Here is a 7,029-nt window from a genome sequence, read left to right on the forward strand (position 1 = left end):
TGCAAGTGATGCGCAGCACTAGTGGCCTATCATTGCTCGCTCTCGGTGGGATTCACCTTCATACTTGGCCCTCCCTCCTTCCCATTGTTCGCTCTCCCCATCTTCTTTTACTTTCCTTTCGTTACATTCTTTGAGACAGACTTCTGCCCGTTTGCAAAAATACCAGGACAAGACAATAGAAACCCTGGCTATGACCGTTGGGCACTATTACAATGCACAAAGAGACTGTGCAATAGAATCTTTGTAGTTGAAAACACCTTTAAGATTGTTAGCAATCGAGACACATAACCATGGGCGTAGTTATATGCGGTGCTTTATTTCACGGCTGGGAAACCAGGGGTTCGCACCCAAAGCTGGCTTCGCCGGCCCGTTTAAGTTACGCAGTATTTATACAGTCCATTCACATACATATTCATATCTTCATTAAGATACGTAACAGTTACTCAACATCGATTGCAACATCGATTGCAACATCTTGGAACTACTTTGATCATGCGCAGTGTCCCCTGGTGGTCTTTCAGGGGGTCTTCAGGATGAAGTAAGTAGTCTTCATCGCTTCTGTCCTTTTCACCTTTGGGTACTGCACATGCGCACTACGCTATAGTTGCATAACTGCTGACTTGTTCAATTTCTAGAGATACTGTATATACTACTTCACATTCTAGGCATATTTGGGCTAAGATAAAAGCTAGGTTGATCAGAGTGTACTCGTATCCCTTTCTAGGTAAAACACGATATGCTTGAACGTCCTTTCAGGGACAGTTTACAAAACTGATTCATCCTTTCAGGAACATCTTGTAAAACTGATTCTGTTACTAACAAGATGATGGAGTCCAACCGTTCCCCATCCCGGCACTGCCCCATGTGCCCCACTGCTATTGCTCTATTCCGTCACAGAAATACGTTCACAGTGCACTACACAATAGCGTGTGCACGTGCACACATGGAGCACCTCAAAAGATCCAGCTTCTGCAATTTCTGGATTTATTTTTTTTTCCAAGAGAGTGTTTTTGTCTCTGTCTGGTTTTGTTTGTTTGTTTGTTGGGGGGGTGTTTGACTGGTTTTTTAGATTTTTGGTTGGGTTTGTTTGGGGTTTTTTATGACAGTTTGCTGGGGTGAAGGGAATTATGAAAGGTTTTATGTAGGCTGGAGGCTGGGGAGTATTTTTAACAATTTCTGACCAGTGTCTCCAGCCAGACTTTAATCGGCCCCTCCCCTGTACACTTGCTGCCTGGCAGGACAGACCAACCCCCTGTGGCTCCATAGGATGTTTTCCCTTTTTTTTTCTTCCATTGTCTGGAATGCTCTTCCTATTCCTCTTTCCATTTTTCCCGCCCTAGGAGGTGTGAATGCAACTTTTATCATCAGCTCTTTGGGACAGAGACGGAAATCCAGGCGTTTACTTGTTTCTAGCTGGGGGCGAGCAAATGCAGCGGTTTTGGCTTTCGCTGTGATTCAGAGCGGCACGTGGAGGGAGACAGATGTGTTGGGGATGGTTTTTAACGCAATACTTGCAGAATCAAGAGAAAAAAAACAAACCAAACAAAACCACCTTCTCTGGGGCCTGAGGAAGCTGTAATAACGGGTTTCTAAAGGGAATGTCTTTCAGAGTTTTCCAGTAGTCACCAGTTTTTGACTTCAGGGGATTTTGCTCCTAACACGCATCTTCTAGATGGACTTTTCCAAGCGGAAAATGTGGTTTTATCCTGGATAAAACTGGATATCAGAAACATTCTGACGGGAACTGCACTGATGGAAGTTCTGTTTGCCTGGAAGAGCCCAGGAAGGTTCCTTCCACCGTTAGCCATGAGGTTGAACATCTATATCTATATCTATATCTATATCTATATCTATATCTATATCTATATCTATATCTATATCTAATCTATATCTATATCTATATCTATATCTCTGTCACACAGATTCATGAATTTCCTTTGCAATGCCCCAAGGCACTAAACGCTCTTGGAAGGCCTTAGGAGGATCGTGCGTAAAATTGCACATAATAACCCTTGCTTTAGATTGATTTTCTTTTTCCTTTTTAGTCTGATTGTTTAAGGACTGTTGGGTAGTTTTAGAACATTTGGTATAGGCTGTTTGGTTTAGGTTGCTTTAGGTCATGACGTTCAGGCTGTTTAGGTTATTTTAAGGTTGGCTGTTTTAAGCTGTTTATTTTAGGTCGGTTCTTTTCAGTAGGTGGTTCAGGTAGGATGGTGCATGTATGTGTTTTTAGGTAGCTTGGCTTAGGCAGGTTTCATTTGCAGTGTTTAGGTTGGCTTCAGGTTCTGCTGACATTGGTTGAGGCCGTTTGGTTGAGTTGTTTGTCAGGCAGGTTGCTTTAGGTACTGGTTCTCAGGCTGGGTTATTTTCAGTCCCGCGTGGGCGGTGAGGGAGCAGGCGGGAGTGAGGGGTGAGGGGCAAAGTCGTCCATACAATGTCCAGCCTGACGGGACTGTTCTGCTGCCTGTCCAGATGTCTCCAGGAGACCCCTGGATCAATATCCCTTGTAGAATGCTGCTATCGCTTCTTGTATACACTGAAAAAGGACAGAAAACGACCTGGAGAGAAAAAACCCTCCTTTCTTTTTGGCAATCTTCACCATGAAGTATCTGACTGAAAGCTCTCCCGTGAGTTGTCCAAGTGCTGAGGACTCTCTCCCAGCCGTTCCTCCCAGCAGAGCTGTTCCAGCCTCGGATCCTCCCTGTGGTTGCTCTGGCCGCTCCCGCTGTCCCGCCAGCCCAGCCGGTTACCGAGGGAACGCTGCAGTTTCTTGCCCGGTGTCCCGGCGGCAGCGCCCGGGCCCCGCAGGGACCCAGCGTGGGGCCCGGGGGTCAAACGGCTCCGCTGCGCCTGGCGCAGGGCGGGCGGTCAGTCCTGGCCGGGCAGCGGCAGGAGGGGCTGAGCGGCCCCGGCCGGGACGGAGATGGCTCCGGCGCTCCCAGCGCGGGGCCGGGGCGGGCACAGGAAGCAGCGGCAGCAGGGACGGTCCGCAGGCACTTTCCGGGAGCCCCCCGAGCCTTGAGCTCCAGGCTGGGGCTTGAGGGGCTGCTCCAGCAGCCCCAGGCAGAGGCACAGAGGAGCTGGCGAGGAGCCCGGACAGGGCAGGGGAGCGGCGGCCCCTCAGCCCACAGCTGGTTCCTCCTCAGCTGGAGGGTCCCAGGGCCTGCAGGGACAGCAGCTCTCAGGAGGGGAGGGCAGGGGACACCGAGCACAGACATGCGGGATCAGTGTCCCCTCCCTCCGCAGCAGGACCCGCCAGCGGCTCCTCTGCTGTTCTCCGTGCGCTGGCTGGGGGACGCGGAGCTGCAGCTGGGAGGAAAGGGGGGTGTTAGTGTCAGTAGCTACTGTTCACGCACCGCAAACTAATAGGTGATTGGATTATATATTTCTGCACAAGCTCTAATGTTAAGCAAAATGTGTCTATATTATAGCTGACTTGCTGACTCTTTTCTTCACGAGACAGTCTTTCTTTCGCTTTAGGCCAGGTTGTACAAAGCCACGTAAGACACGCAGGCTGCCCGACTCTTGCTCTCTTGCTGGACACAGAGGCCTCAGAGGCCTGTTCAGTTCAGTTCCATACGATGTCCATTAACTTCAAGAATATCCTTCAAATCTCCCACAATTTCCCCTTTTGGTTTTTGAACCAACCGTAAGACTTTTCATGGATTTTTCTACTGTACGTTGTACACATTGTAAGATAAAAGAAATAAGCATTAACGTTACTAAAAAAACCATCAATATAATTAGACCATTTTTCAATAGATCCTTAATCCATCCTGTAATACCCCAGCCATTCAACCACTTGTCTAAAGCCCAGTCTTCATCGGTTAACTTCTTGGTCACGTCATCTAACCTTCTGATTGCTTTGTGAATTGATTCAGAATGATCAGACAAATTCATGCAACACATTCCATCAAAGTCTTCACAACCATGTCCTTGCGCTAACAACAAAATTCTCTGGCAGCACAATTTGAAGCGTAGCGTGCCTAATTGAATCTGTGTCTGCTAAAAGTCCAGACAATGCTAAAGAAGTAGCGTTAGTCTGTTTTGCTAACCAGCATCCTAATTTGTTAAGCGTAGTCAAAGCCTGTGCTACTGCAACTCCAAGTGCAAAACCAGAAGATGCTAGAGTTTCACCTCTTCCCCAAAATTGTCTATTATCCTTACAATCCTTGTTATAGGCATGGATGCTTCTTTTTCCTCTCTTATGCATTTAAATGGTTGATGTATTAGGAGTCAATAGGGTCAATCTCCCTAAAGAACATGGTCCCCCTTTTATGTAGGAAGGGATTCCTTGCCAAGCTCTATCTCCACAAACTAGAAAAATTCCTGGGGCCAGTTTCAAAGCAATGTTGGTAGCCCTAGATACATTTGGACTGGTATAATTACACCAAAAACTCTGGTTGCGATATACAGATGATGAAGCGTTCACCACTTGCACAAGAGAGATGGGTTTTTTTCCTGAATAATTGGCCGAGAAGGAAGCCAAAACGCATTGCTTATGTTTAGTACTATTAGAGTAATGCCTACCACGCTTTGCAAAATCCGTAACATCACTGAACTCTGTATGAATAATAATAAAGCAGTTACATTATCCCAATAGTGTGGAACTAGTCAGTCTTGATTTTCCCCCTCTATGTTATTGTTTAACCCCGTCCCCATGTTACCAAGTCCCGAAAGCCCGCCAGAGCAATTTTGGCAATCAGTACAGGACAAAACAATGTTTCGTCCATCACTCTCAGGGATATGCAATTGTTTCTGTAGAACGCTAGCTGACTGATGGAAAAAATCATGTGAGCGACGAGCTTGAGCAAACCTGTCTGTAGAAGGAGCCGTCCAAGCAGGTGCAACTAATTGATCTGCGCGCCGATTACCTTCAGCTGAGCAACACCAATTCCTGTATGACTTCTGATATGAGTGATAAAGTAACGATGTGTTCGCTGATTCAGTAAGTCCCATAAAATTTTAAATAGTCTGCACTGTAGTAAAGTGTCACCATTCTCCCAAACTGCTCTTTCTAACCGCAATACAACCCCTACAACATCCAGGGAATCGCATACTACATTTACAGGTTGGTTGTCCCACATCTTAAAGACTTGAATTACTGCTTGCAGTTTTAAGAGTCGAACTGAACCCTCTAGATCAGTTAGCACAAGATCCTTCCATTCTCCCTTTTCCTGCCATGTTATTGCAGCTTTCTGTAACGACCTCCTGCGTCTGTAAAAACAGCGATACCTCCTACCAGATCGGTTAACTGTGACCGCTCCCACACTTGACGCAAACGCTCTAAAAATGCCATGTAAGACTCATTTTGACCTTGTTTAACAGTAGTATACCGAGGTATAACTTTTCCGTCTTCAGGCCGTGTTTTCAATGCTTTCCTAGCTAAGTTCGTTGACTGATGTAATATTGGCGCGAGCAATCTAGCTTGTCTTTGCACATCAGCAAAGTCTCCCTGACCTAAGAGCACATCAGCTGTCGCTGTTTTTAATGGATCTGCGTCCCCCCTTTCTAGATTTTGTATTGCTGCTTGCTGTATCAAATCATAGCAGCGTGTTGGCCAGAGTAGCTGCTGAGTTGGTGTTAGTATCATTTGCATCAACGTACGCGAATCTGAAGGAGTCAGAAGATGAGTACTTAAAAATATTGTCAATAAATGCTTCAGTATAAGGTGACTGTAACCCATGTTCTTTTACCGATTTCCTCGCCTCCTTAACTATTTCCCAGGGAAGAGAAGCCCGGTAATGAGGTTTCCGTTTCCCGTCGTTCCCTGCACCCCCCAGTATTACTGGATACGAAGAGGGTAAAACTTCCCCCTCAAGCAATGCATTTTTTATAACACCCTGCCACCTCATGGTGGGATTGCCACCCACAGCACCCACAGCACCTCCCGCAGCTCCCGTACCTCCCGTACCTCCCACCGCCCCCCCAGAATGCTTATCAGAAATGTTCTGTTCCAGTCTATGTACAATTATCATGTCTCCTCTGTTCATTTGATCTTCTAAATAAGCTTGTTGTATCTGTTGTTGTCTCTCCAAAGCTTCCAGTTTCTGAATAAGCTCCTGGCTTACCAGAAAACCCAGGATGAATCGGAGGTTCAGGCGTAGGCGGTGTAGACGGTGGCAAAGGAGGCAAATGTCCATTAACTTCAAGAAAATCCCTCAAATCTCCCACACCCAGGAGGGTCTCGTAGTGCAGGGGTTTGCAGATGGCAACGTAGCGATGACAGGACACGACAATGAGGAGAAAACACTCTGTTACGATCAAGAAGGGAAGCAGAAATATCTGTGCATAGCAAGCCAAGTAGGAGCTGTCCCTGGGGTCCGTGAGGGAATTGGCCATTGCGTTGGGAACAGTGGTGGAGATGAAGCCGACATCTAGGAGGGAGAGGCTGAGGAAGAAGAAGTACGTGGGGCTGTGCAGGTGCTGGTCACAGGCTACGGTGCTGTTGACGAGCCCGTTGCCCAGGAGGGCAGCCAGGCAGATGCCCAAGAAGAGCCACAAGTGCCAGAGCTGCAGCTCCCGTGTGTCTGTCATCCGACCCCTTTGTTTATGAGGCACTGCCATGGGAGGGAGGCACACTTGCGAGTTAGGACTTAGCTCCAGGCAAAGCTTTTCCCATTCCCTGGCCTCTCCAATCCCCTGCCCTGCTCCCCAGACACACTGCCTGTCTCTTTTCTTTCAGTACCTTCATGCATCCCCAAGGCTGGAGCTCTGGGATGTGGGAACGGCAGGACGTGTGGCTCCAGCTAAAGGGCCTTGGACAGGTTATACAGAAGTATGTGGACCAGCAGGTCACTGGGGCTTTGTTGCCAGGACACCCTGGGTCCAGCTGTGCTGTTCTGCGGCAGCGGCAGAGGCCGGGAGTGACACTGCTCGGCCCGCGCAGGGTGGTCCCCGTGGGAAGGACACCATGGGACTGGGCTTTGTCTTCCAGCTTTAGTAAAACAAAAGATATTCGTATTAGGCCATTTTTGAGGGAGAATTTATTCTCTTTGGCTCCCACAGATCCAGCAGCCCAGCCACCAC

Source organism: Patagioenas fasciata, chromosome 20 (genome assembly GCF_037038585.1).
Source record: "Patagioenas fasciata isolate bPatFas1 chromosome 20, bPatFas1.hap1, whole genome shotgun sequence".
NCBI lineage: Eukaryota > Metazoa > Chordata > Aves > Columbiformes > Columbidae > Patagioenas > Patagioenas fasciata.